We start from the raw sequence: 14,458 nt of genomic DNA, 5'->3' as shown, positions 1-14,458 counted from the left end.
ATTCTGACTTCCTTCCCATTTCAATTAAAACATCTTAGCCTCTTCTAGCTCTTTATGTTGTGCGGATTTGGAAAGTATTTCCCACCTTTTCTTCAGGTGTCCCTTCTCTAATTCAGTGTTACAGCATATCCTACTTTGGATTGGCATAACCAGGAGACCATTGTGCATCAGGCAAGAACTCCTCCGTCTTGCTAAATACAAAGGCCGTGGTTGGAGGAAAAAATGGGCTCGTTGTAGTGCAGCTGCTACGGTGTATCTAATTTGGCAGGAGCGAAATAGGCGGTTGTTTAATGGGTCCTCTAGGACTGTGGAACAGCTAGTCAAAAACATTAAGTATTACGTCTCTGTTAGATTATTTTCCAAGGTTACCGATAGTTTACTAGAGGAGATGCTTGCCTCTCTTATTACATAGAATTATTGTAAAATTGTTTAGTGGCTATTCTTTGTAAAGAATCTTTTCTTACTTTAATGAGAAGCTGATTTATACAAAAAAAAAAAAAATTACCCAAGTTGTCGAAACCTTGTTTTGCAAGTCTTGCTTCATCACTAAGTAACAATCCAATTTGTTCTAATTGTTTTTTTATCCCTTTGACACGATGTGAGGTTAGCTAGGAGAGAGTCTCGTTCTTTAGTCAAGGAAGACACTAGTTTGGTGAGAGTATCTATTTCTTTTCTTGACTCGGATGCCACAGTAGAGACCTCTGTGGCATGAGTCTGTTCAGCCTTTTTTAACATCTCGATTTGAGAAAGAAGGTCATCATTTGATTTTTGGACACGTTCTAAGGCACTTTTGACATGACTAGACTCATCATTCAATATTTCAGCAATTTTAACAAGATCATCTTTTTCACTGTTACGAGTAGCTAAGTCAATCAAAAGTTGGTCATGTTCTTGAGTTAGTGACGACACATTTCCTTTAGAACTGGAAGCAACAGTGCGGGGATCTATTGCACCCGTTTCATCGACTTTGTTGGCTAAAAACAGATTTTGTTTTCGAAGCTTTTTTATTTCTTTTTCAAGACTCAACATGGAACTAGGTTGATCATTCTCATTTAGACTTTCTTTTAAGATAACGTTTTCCTCAGCTATGTCCTCAATTTCGATTTGCATAGCTTATAACTTATTAGTTTGGACACGACATTTATCAATAAATTGTTCTAGGAGGAGACAAATTTTATCTTTAGAGAAGGATCGAACCTTTTTCTTGAGCTTAATTACCTCATGATCTGAATCTGAGTCTGAATCTGCGGAGACACTTGATGTCTTCTTTCTTTGAGGATTTGGAATCACCTTTTGAGGAACTAGACGAGATGCAAAGTTTGGCGTCTAATTCATCGTCAAGGACATCGTCCTCTTCAGAATCAGACATGCCCCAAATAGCAGTCATTACTTTGTTTTTGTACTCCCGTTTAGCGGAATCACGTTTTTCTTTAGATTTGATATCGTTCCACTTTGGCATTCTTTGATTTGGTGACCTTTGTCACCACATTTAAAGCAACCAACAGTGGAATTAGACCTTCTCTTAGGAAAACGACGTTTGTTAGAGTTGTTGCTATACCTTTGAGATTTTCGACCATTTATCATGCCAACAATGTTTTTAGTAAACATTGCAAACTCATCATCCTCATTCTCCTCATCACTTGAGAGAGCATTAAGAGCGAGTCCTTTCTTTTTAGAGCTTTCACTAGAACGCTTCATGAGAGTTAGCTCATGAGCCATAAGTGAGCCCATAAGTTCATCAAGGGTGAGCAATGAAATGTCTTTAGCTTCCTCAATAGCCGTAACCTTCGGTTGCCACATTTCAGTTAGGCTACTAAGAATTTTACGGACTAAATCCTCGGATTAAAAACTCCTACCTAAACTCTTATAGTCATTGACAATACTCGAAAAACGTGAAGACAAACTATTAATTGACTCATCTCGTTCCATTTTGAAATACCTATACTGTTGCATGAGAAGATCAATACGATATTTTTTTGACTTGTGACGTTCACCCATAAGCAAGGCTTAGGGTGTCCCAAATATCTTTGGCCGAAGCACATCCTGATATACGATTAATCTCTTGGTCACCGATCCCATATTGAAGAATGGACATGGCCTTAGAGTTTTTCTCGATTTTCCTATAATCGGCCTCAACATATTTATCCTCACTTTTCAAGGTACTAGTGCCATCAGAATTAGTCACTTCGATTTTGAGGGGACCCTTTTGAATGATCAACCAACATTCATAGTCCGCACTTTTAACATAATGCCCCATGCGATGTTTCCACCAGGCATAGTTTTTTCCCTTGAAAATGGGATACTTATGAAGGAAAAGTAGATCTATATACTTACATATTCATATATGTTATAATTTAATTTGTCATAAAATTAATGATTGATCTTATGCATGCAAACATTAAAACAAAATAAGGAAGAAACATTGTTCTTACATTGTGATTTTCGGTTTAATGGGCACAAGAGAGATCACCTTTCTCTCTTGTTCTTGAGCTTTCTCTTTTAGATGAACTAAGACTTAAGTATAGGATCTCTCCCAAGGATTTATACCCAAAGCTTTCTCTTAATTAAAATTAATATTATAGATACTAGTACAATATTAATCTTGTAGAAAAATGACCCAAAACAATTTGGTTTTTAATCTCCCAAAAACCGGTTGGGAGAGAATAGGAGATGAAGTATTTTCTCTTTCTAAAATCTTAATTTTTGATAAGTTAGAATGAATGAATAATGCACACTCATGCATGTAGTGTATATCAAAAAAATATAAGACAAAAACCCTTTGCCTTTTCTTTGGTAAAACCGGGTAGGAGGGAAGAGGAGGGAAGAAAGGAGACCCAATGCATGCTCTTGTTTGCCTTCACAATGCAAACTAGGGTTGCATGGCTAGGCTATTAGTGAATGATTATGTTTTCCACTAATTTAAACAACACAATTTTAGCCAAAACCTCCCCTTAATTTGAATGCACGTACATAAAATGGAATCCATTTTATTTTTGTCAATTTTGTCTTATGTCACATGTCATATGTTACATAAATTAGTTATGTATTTTTAACATATTAAAAATCAACGTATTAATAAAAATACTTCATATACAAAAATCGACTTAGTAATTCATAATTACTTGTACCAAAATATTTTACCAATTTACAAATCACAATAAATTGTATTTATAATAATTCATTCAATTTTAATTGTTTCTTTAAACAATAATTTCATCTGAGTAATGATACAATTCAAATACTCAGAACGTATCTCATTTTAATCAATTTCAATGTGATACGTAAATTTTACTTCTAAAATCGTCCGTCAATTTTCAAGTAATTTAATTAACTCATAACGTTATACGATTAATTAAATGATCAATTAAGAGTGTTGCCCTATAGGTATGACCTAGGGGATCAACTGATCACCACCGTCGCACGACAGTAATGTCAAACTCTAGTCAGCCAATCATTACCGATATATGTTGATCAGTTGACAGTAAAATATTACTTCCCAATTGTATTCTTTATAATGAGACTTAAACATGTGATCATCATGATCAACAATCGTGATCGCATTATTGTCGGAGGACACATATTCCAACAATCTCCCACTTGTCCTCGACAAGTGTGCGTCACCAATTCTCTTGTCCTATTACTATCTCCCACTTAATGCAAGGTGTCTTTCAGGTCGTACTTGCAAGTGATCATATCGAGAGTGGTTTCCTCGATCTGGAGAATAACTGATTGACCGGATTTATCTATCATAGATACCTTCCGAGCGTGGCCACGCATTTCCAGTTCATTACTCCTCGAGTGGCCCTGAGATATTGTTATAACCCTGACTAGGGATAGACAATTCCTATCGCCCTCATTTCCTTTGACTAGCCACAACCATCATAACCCAAAATATGCCCATTTGACCTCATTTACGAAGGTCGTAGTAACACAAATCAAAGTTAATCTGAAACTGTGCCATCTTAGGCGAATAGTCTTTAGTCAAAAGAATCGACTCATTCGAATACTATAGTAGCTCTCGCGACGACCAGGCTATATAAATTTGCCAGAACTCTATAAGCGGTCATTAGGCCCGACAAAATGTTCCTAACAGTCTGCCTAAGTGATCGACCAGTCATCTCACATGACTCTATGGCACTTGAACTTGCCATCAATCGCATCACACTCTAGTCACTTCGAGACGTCACCTCATGTAAGTAACTATGGGCAAATACAATGTTAATCCATGTTCACTTTAACGGGGTTCAATTGTCTCCACAACCCATTTGGATATAACAATGTACAAGGTGAGTTAATAATAACTCAAACGACAAATGTCCACATCACACTCGGGTAGTCAATACCATATTACAACCTTGTGATGCAAATCGTAAGTGTAAACACTTATTGATTGCAATAGAAGTTTAACATGCCATGTGTCCATGTGTTCAAACTTCTTATAATCGCATTTTCCTTTACATTCATGTTCTCTCTCATAGCATGAATCTTACCAAGTACACATCAAGATTCTGCAAAACATATACCTAGTGCATTCATGTGCTAATGGCAATTCCATTTCATTTAGATGAATAACCTATGTTTCTGTTGATCCGATGTGTATCTCCCAATACTTATCCAACATCCCTTGATGTAATTAGTTTCATCATAGTCCATTTTCATCCAGAATTGAAAACTCAAAACTTCCTCTATGAAGGAAGGTGTTAGCTCGTCATTCATTAATGAGTGGTGAGTTGTAAACATTCAAAGGATGATAGCTCCCACTAAATTCCATGTCTTCACATGATAATTTCCTAACTCCCACTCAATTCCACATATTTCGAAATTGACTTCTCAATCGAAACTTTTCAAGAATTGAAATATAAATTGCATTGCCAAGTTATTAAGATAAAACCATATATGTTCCTATCATATCCCTTCAAAATACCTATTTCGAAGAGGTCTCATTTTAACCTTACGGAAAGAGATTTTAAATCTCTAACACACTCATGTCATAATGATGTGTGGCAATGTCATTTATTAAATATAAGTAATATCTAATACACATCCTTCAAAATATCTCTTTTAGAAGGATGTTTAACCAATCCATTTTCATAATGAGGTTAAGTAATGACATCTGGTGGTTTAAAACTTTGGCTATTGGAGATATCGGTATATCAATCCTTGCAACTTCTAGTGATAAATATCGCTTATTACTAGGATGTTACATTGATTCATTTAGGCTCTTAAGTAAATCTCAAGGTTGAAACTATTGGCCAAAATTTATCATAAACTTAGTCAAAAACTTGTTAAGACTTTACATTAGTCATTTTGTTCCAAAACTTTCTTTTGGTCTCCTCGTGTAGTTATCATAAGAATATGTTCTTTCGATTACTTCACTTGGTCTCTTTTGTCATATAGAACTTACTTGAGACCATATATCTCATCTATTTGGTATACTATGTAAATAGATATACCTTCATTCAAATCATTCTTTCTTGCGTAGATCTTCATTTACACAATAGATCTACTTTTTATCTTGTCTCGTGTGTTGTGTCCTCATTTTTCTCCCACTCTATGTTTAGAATAAATACACTATAGATTCAAAGATAGCATATGAGACACAAATAATGATTTGAAGTATAAGGAGAACTATCTCATAAATTGACTAATAGTTATAGATTTCGTAAGTGTACTTGGTGATTGACATTCCTTTAAGAGAGTTCATAGACTCAAAATCGCTTTATAAATGATCATACACAAGCCTTAAGCATGTGGACATATAATGAAACCCGTCATTATATTTGTCTATTAGATCACTTTAAGTTATATGTTTCTAAGAACAAGCATTTAAACATGAATTTTAGAACAAAAGGATAAAATGATAAAACGGGTGACTTGGGTTGCAAACCAAGTCACCATTATCCAAAATATATTTCCATGTCGAACACGGAAACTTAAGGTTCTAAAATCCAAAACATAATTTAAAATAAGACAATGAAAATCAAAGCTCCATGAAAGCTATCCCTAGCTTCTTGATGGTTTCTCATGCTTGTGAAGGAAAAATAGATCTATATACTTACATATTCATATATGTTTTAATTTAATTTGTCATAAAATTAATTAGTGATCTTATGCATGCAAACATCAATAAAAGAAGATAAGAAAACATTTTCTCACCATATGAAATTCGGTCATATTGGGCACCAACAAGATCTCCTTCTTGTTAGTTCTTGAGCTTTCCATTAATGGATGAACATTCTTGACTTCAAATTAGAAGCCCTCCAATTAGTTGCACCCAAAACAATCCCTTAAACCCACAAATGAACATGTACTAGATGTTTATAATGTAGTTTACCTTAAAATCTATTACTAATACTCATATACTACTTTTTGTATTATTAGTGTTTGATTTAAACAAATTAGATTCACAAAAATGAATTTTGTGAAGAACAAGAGAGAGAAGGGAGGTTTTTCATAAAAAGTAAGAATGAATTAATTAGAGAAAATTCTCTCTAATTTTTTTTTTGCTTGAAAACCGGTTGGGAGGGCTAAGGGTGGTCAAATTTTTCTTCCCAATTTGCTTTTTGTTCTTCACAAGAAAAGCTAGCTAGTAGTAGGTGTCATCATGATGTCTATTTTATTATTTAAATAACAAAAACCATCAAAACTCACTTACTACATATAAAACCGGTTTTCCATGTAATATGGAGTCCATTTTATTTTTGTCAATTGTACAATTGTATGTCATGTGACATGTGACATGTCTTATGTCTTGTTTTAATTTAAAATGCAAATTTAACAAATTAAATATCATTTATAAATTAAATAATCATATTTAACAAATTGACTAGTAATATAAAATTACTTTCTCAAAAATTGGTCATTTAATTACTAGTTAGTATAATTCACAATATCTTGTAATTATAACTAACTTATCATTCTCATCTCGCGTGTTTCGCAAACACCGATTAATTTTAGTAATATAACTTCTTAAATTACTAAATGAAATCTTATTTAATCACATTATAACAAGATGTCATTATTCTCTCTCTTATAATAATTTGTTCAATTTTAAGGAATTAATTAATCTGTATCGGTATACAATTAATTAACTTTTCAATTAAGGGAATTGTCCTTTAGGTGTGACCTCAAGGGATCAACTGATCACCACCATCGCACGACAGTAATGTCAAACTCTAGCCAGCCAATCATTACCGATATGTGTGGACCAGTTGACTATATATGTAATGTATCATCCCTTTCGTATTCTTGGTATGAGATTTAATAATGATATTTAAATCATGTGATCGCACTATTGTTGAGGACACATTTCCCAACAGCTTGCTTTTCCTTTCCCTTGTCTTTGCTTGGTGGAGGCCTTATTTACAATAAAAAGGGAGATACATTATCACAACTTTGCATCATAATACCATAGTTGAATTAGAAACATAAAAGAAGGATAGTCATTTACCTACTGGAGTAATCTTTCCAGCCTTAATATCACCAAGGTATTTGGAACAATTTCTTTTCCAATGTCCCATACCATTACAATAATGGCATTTATCAAGAGGACCCTTCTTGATTTTTGAAGTGCTAGCTTCACACGTCTTAGCTTTGGTGAATGTGGGAGTTTGCTTCTTACCCTTCCTCCCATTCTTCTTGAACTTCCCCTTACTCTTAGTGCTTATGTTAAGCACATCTTTTGGAGGATTCACATTTAACCCCATGTCCCTCTCGGCTTGCACAAGTAACTTGTGCAATTCTTCAAGAGACACATCCTTGTCTTGCATGTTAAAATTCACCCGGAATTGAACATACGCTTTGACTTTGGACAAGGAGTGTAGAATCCTATCTACAATGAGTTCTTTGGAGATTTCAACCTTTTGAATTTTCAAGGTCTCGACAAGCTCCATGAGTTTGAGCACATGAGGGCTAACCTTTTGGCCCTCTTAAAACAATTTGTCGAAAGACATCCTCCATACAGTAGTACCAGAAACCACAGTACAACGTACTGTTGCATGGTTTTGCCATAACTTGACTTAAATGAGAATGTTACACTTACTCTTACATTTTTCGACTAAGGCTTAGAAACTATCATTGTCTTGACTTTCTTGATTATCTTGATCATCTTGAATCATTGTTCAAAGTCCATTTGATTGCTTCAATCACTAATCATTCAACTAAAAGCAAACAATCAAATAAAAAAGGGGACTTGGGATCCTCAACTTAATGTGTTCTAACAGTAACTTTATTCAGTCCACTGATTAATAATTGCATTAAAGAGTTAAGAAATAGGGTCTTACCAGTTAAACCAGTAGGAAGAATGATCGGCGACGATGAAGGCGTGCACAACCAGAAGTACGAGCGACCAGTGACAACCAAGGGACGACACGAATATAGGGAAAGCATACCGTGCAAAGCAGCGACAAAGGAGAAGACTCAGCGACGGTGGGTTATTTGGGTGCCCTGGTGATTCGTCTTAGGGCGTAGTGGTAGAAGCGATGATTGTTGGGTAAGAAGGAAATAGAAGGGTAAACGCCTAAACGACAAGTCATGAATAGGTCTTTAGGGATTTAAAGGAGAATGGGTGGTGATAGAAACCGTGCTCTTTGTTTTTTCAAAAAGAACGGTTGTCGATATTAACCGCTCTATTTAATTTTTTAGGACGATTGGTCAAACCTAACCGTGTTGTTTGTTAATGTACGAGAACGGTTCAAACAAACGACCGTTCTCTATTGGAATTCTATATGCGTGCCCAAACTAAAAATTAAAAAGAGACCGGTTCCGCTAGCAACCGTTCTTTAAGTGGTGTTCTCGAAGCCTTAAATTGTAGTAGTGATATGTCCTTTCAAACAACTTTCAACATATTAATTTATTATTTTATATGTATATGTATGTTTTTTAAATTTATGTATAATGCATGAATTAACTAGGTTGTGAGGTGCATAAAAGTCACGATAAATCCGATTAATCTTTTTGTCTCTATATATGATATGACCCTGGCTACGTCCGGGCATGAGTCCTTGTTATATGAAACTCTTTCGAGCAATACTATAGTATCAAGTACTCCCTCCAAACCACACCAAATTCCCCATATAGGTTTTCACATGTTTTAAGAAGCAAGGAAAAAGGGTAAAATGGGTAATGAGGAGTATAAGTAAGTGGGGATCGGAGATTGGTGTGGATGGAAGGGATAAAATTGATGGCAAATGTGTAAATAGATGGTAGTAATAAGGACCATTTGGTCAAGCTTTTTACTAAAAAGGGTAATGGAGAGTTTGATGTGGATGCTCCATATGTAGTGAGTGGGGAGTTTGGTGTGGATTGAAGGATTATTTGTAAACTTTGTTTAATTCTAATTTAACAAATAAAGATGATAATACTTTATTAAAATACTGAGAATGATAATATAAGATATCATTGACTCCCATAACTTTGTGCAATTGTGAAAGTAACCCCCATAACTTTCAATTAGAGTGATTAGGCCCCATAACTTACATAATAAGTGAAATTAAACCCCTTTATAAAAATCTCATGAGAAATTCAATTTATCATATCACAAAAGTAAAAATGACTATGTTCTTATGAAAAATACGAAATAAAAGTTTGATAAAATTAATCAAAAATAAAAACTAGATAAATTTGATAAAATAAAATTAAAAATATTTTACGAAAATCAAACCCAATTTATTATTTTTATATAAAAGTACAGATTTTCCAAATTTTTGTAAAAAAGTTTCGATTACAAAATATTTTGTTAGGTAGTTATGTTAAAATAAGAAGTTGGAATAAAAGATTTTCATGACAAAAAATATAATAAATTATAATAATAGGGTAAAAAAATATTCAAAATATTCTATTTTTCAACAATTAAAAAAAAGTTTACACATAAAATTGGCAATTGTTTTTTTTTCCCAAAAAACACACCAAATTTTACTATTTTTCTATTTGGTATTTTTCATAATAACATAACTATCTTTACTTTTGTGATATGATAAATTGAATTTCTCGTGAGATTTTGATAAAGGAGTTTAATTTCACTTATTATGTAAGTTATGGGGCCTAATCACTCCAATTAAAAGTTATGGGGGTTAATTTCACAATTGCACAAAGTTATGGGGGTTAATCACCACTTTCCCGCTTAACCCAATTATCATATCACAATTAGATGATAAATTTTCCTTTGTTAATTACTACGTAATTAACTTTAGATGAAAGTAGTACTATAAGATACTTCCAAATGTTCCTTTACTCAAGAGAAATTGTTGCGGCCTCTTTCTTGAAAAACATTTCACACATGAATTGTTTTGCACATATTTTTTCCTTAAATTGATCAAAATTGAGCTTTTAACCTAATTGTGGACATGGGCCACCAGCGGCGCGCGCGAAAGCGCTTGAATAAGCGTGCATTTATGGAGTCGTCACCAATTTTTATGGGAAATTGGAATCGTTCGAATACCTCGTGTCATGTCAAGACACAAAGTAGTGACATGAACACTAAGAATTCGATACCCTTAGCATTCTATGTCTAGAATGACACTCGTGGATGCCAATGAACACGGATGTTCAAGAGATCTGGAGTAAGGGGTGAAAGTACATATTAGGAAGTCCTTTTATTGAACACCTAATCCCGCCCGCCGCGATAGCGGCCTCTACTAATGATAGGGAAGTTATTCATATTTGATATGTCGTCGATTATGTGCATGCAATACAACAAACAATAGATTAATCCTAGCATGTAAGATTAAACTAAGTTGGTTAACAAATAATTCAGTAATTAATTATGTCGAAGTTGGAATTTATATTAACTAGATGTAAAAAAGCTAGATAAAAGAACAAAATATAATTTACAATTGATTGTACATCATATAAATGCCAAAGACGGGATTTAGGAAAGAATTAAAAGAAAAGAAAATTTAAAAGAAAAGGAAATAAATAGAAGAAGGAAATAAATAAGAAAAGAAAGTTTTAAGAACTAAGGAAATAAAAGAAAAGGAAATAAAAGAAAAGGAAAATTGGAAAATAAGGAAAATTGGAAAATAAGAAAAATTGAAAAATAAGGAAAATTAGAAAATAAGGAAATTAATTAAAACTGACAAAAATAAATTAAAAGATTTAAAATATAGCTAAATAGGTGATAATACGAATAATAGTCGATTCATATATACACTACGTCAAAACGGGAATGAGTTCAGGGGCAGAAGCCAGCCTAGAACAGGCGCATCAATGGGTGCGTCCTCTAGAAGAGGCGCATCACCCACTGCGTTTGTTCCGGGACGGGTTCTGACTGTGAAAGTCAGACTCAGTTGGTTGTTACGGTTTATTGATTATAAAAAATTGATTTTACATGTTAATGATTACACCCGAATGATAAATATTAAGAATGAATTTTATGTACAAAAACCGTCTCAAACCATATAATATCGATTACTAATGATTATAAGACGAATTATACGGATTTGAAAGCTTAAAGGTTGAGTTTAAAAATAAACAGAAACTTTAATGTACAAAAAGTGAGTTTAAGAGACCAAATATTAATTACCGAATCACTAAAACCCAGATTTGAGTATGAGACGGAATAAATCAACCAATATGAAGAATTAGCGATTTAAACCGATTAAAGAAGAAAAGGTTTAAGAAAAATAAATTGACGGGTAAAATAATTTGATTAAAGCTAATTAAAAGATGTACGTTGAAAGAAAAAAAAAGAATTGAAAAAGAAAGAAGGAGAAAAGGTCGAATCCGAGGAGAAGAAGAAAGAGAGCAGGTGAAAGCAGCCTCTGGAAGAGGCGCAGCAGAAGCTGCGATCCTTCCAGAAGGCGCAGCAGACACTGCGTTTCTTCTACTCGTCAGATGTAATACTCCGTATTTATAGTCTTGGGGGTACTCTATCGAGTAGCCCTTACTCTGTCGAGTAAGGGCAAGTTGCGCAGATAAATAGTTTCTGACCTGTTGGGCACTCGATCGAGTAGTTTGGGGCACTCGATCGAGTAGGGGGTATTACTCGATCGAGTACCTTGGGTACTCGATCGAGTGTCAGGTTTATCGGGGGAGTTTTCTCGGGTTTTGTTAATTACGCGATTAAGGTATATAAACATATTCGGCATTGTTCTAAATCACTTTTTACAAAACCTAAAACCTGTTTAAGAGAGAAAGCAACTTGTCTTCTTCCTAATCGCGTTCTTGACAATTCCCGGAGTTCAGACGGTCGGTTTGCATCGTAGTTCGTGTCGTTGGATTCCTTGCGTCGAGGGTAAGCTTTTAATGTAATTTATATAATGATTTGTTAAGATTAGTGAAACCCTAATTTAGGAATTGGGGGTTTTTATGAATAGTAATTGAATAGTAGTATCTATGTGTTGAATGGTAGGAGGAGAGTTCATAGAAGAGGCGTTTTGAGACATTTGTAGATACCCGTCTGCGTGTTGTGCTTTCCAGGTAGGATTTCCTACTCGTTATTAGTCCCATAATGGGATATTGGTGATGTCTTTGTAGTTAGTTGATTGATATGATGATTGTGATTATAATTGTGATTGTGGTTGTGTTTGTTGATGGTTCTCGAGATGCGTTCTCGGCTGAGTGGGGTCACTTGCGGGAGTGGTCTCACGCCCTAGTTTCGCCTTCTGTGGAACCCGCCACAGAAGGGATGTGCACATTAATGAGCAGGGTTATCGCTCGTACGATGAGCGGGGCTTAGGTGGGAACGGTGCGGTCTCCTGGCGTGGTCGGGTCCAATGAACGATCGATGATTGAGACGGTTGGTTGGATGTGTGTGTGTGTGGCAGTTCAGCTGTCTGTTTGTCTTATTGTTGTTATCTATATTGATTGTGTGATTAGTACTAACCCCGGTGTTGTTTTGTAAACCTGCGGTGATCCATTCGGGGATGGTGAGCAGAGATATTGAGCGGTATAGAGATGATCTTGGGATATTTGGGATGGCCACGACATGACGATAGAGTCTTCCGCTGTAGTCTAGTTTTATTTACATTTCAGTTGAGCTCAGACAGTTTGGAATAATGTATTATACTTTCAGTTTGGTTTCGAGGATTGTACTTATTCATTAAACTATTATAATAAATGTTGTTTCTGTTTTGTCTATTTGATTATCATACCTCGGGCAACCGAGATGGTGATGTCTTCATACCTGAGTGGTCCTGGTAAGGCACTCGGAGTATGGGGGTGTTACAAATGGTATCGAGCGACGATCCCGAAACCCGTAACCAATGAACTTAATGAACATAGAGAGAGTCAATTAAAAAGAACCCGGGGTAAAAGTTGTAGGAGCTAGTGCAAAGGCTTGGGAGACGTCCTAAAGTCGCAAGGGGTCGCCCTACAACTTTGAACCGGTCACGGGGGAGAGTGTTTGTCGAATGTATGTGTGCTTGTTTAACTTGTGCAACAAAGTGATGAAATGTGTTGATTGTTTGGTGTTGAAGTAGGAGGTTGAGCATGTGAAAGAAAAGTAATGTATGGTTGGAATAACATGTTGAGTGTTTACAATGTGGCTTTCATAGCATGATGAATTGATTTTTCGATAAGTAGAATAAATGCGTAGCATATAATTTATGATATCATGCGGTTTTTATAAAGTTTAGCATGTTAGTATATGACGTAACATGCGGGTAGCCTTTACGTATTAGTGATACTTGATCGAGTGAGACTAACTCGATCGGGTGGGTTTCTGGCGATTTTGAGTCCAGAATCGCGTTTTGGAGCACTCGATCGAGTAACTAGGGGTACTCGATCGAGTAGGGGGTCACTCGATCGAGTAGCCTAGATACTCGATCGAGTGGGTTAGAGATCAGAAGGTCTGTTTGGTTCTGGAGTTTGGGTACTCGATCGAGTACATGGGGGCACTCGATCGAGTAGCCCGTTACTCGATCGAGTGGGTTTGGATACTCGATCGAGTAGGTCCTATGCAGCGCGTTTTCGTGTTTTGAGGTTTAGTACGCGTGTTTATGTTTATCCCTTTCTTCTATAGCTTCAAGATGCCGCCCAAGAGAAATGCTTTGTACGCGAGAGCTGAGGTTATGACTACGGATGACATCGTTAAGATGTTGGAACACCGGTGACGCTCTTACGAGAGACCCGAAGAGAGTGAATGAGGACAAGGATAAGAGTAAGGAGAAGGAGGTTGATCATGCTAAAGTCAGCCTCTATATTGCGAGGTTTAACCCGAAGGAGTACAAGGGAGTTGAGGAGCCTAACCATCTTGATAGTTGGCTGAGGGAGATGGAGAACATACTAGATTTAGTTCGCTGTCCTGATGAGATGAGAGTGGATCAGGCTGCATTTTATCTGAGGGAGGCAGCTGGCAAGTGGTGGGATTCGGTGAAGGTGAGTGCTAAGGAGTTGTATACCAACCAAGGGTTACCTGCTATACCTTGGGAGGAGTTTCGTAGGGCTGTGAGGAAGGAGTTTGTGCCGGAACATGTGAGGAGTAAGTTGAGGGAGGAGTTTGATAAGTTTAAGATGACTA

Source organism: Silene latifolia, chromosome Y (genome assembly GCF_048544455.1).
Source record: "Silene latifolia isolate original U9 population chromosome Y, ASM4854445v1, whole genome shotgun sequence".
NCBI lineage: Eukaryota > Viridiplantae > Streptophyta > Magnoliopsida > Caryophyllales > Caryophyllaceae > Silene > Silene latifolia.
Note: the sequence above shows the minus strand (reverse complement) of the source record.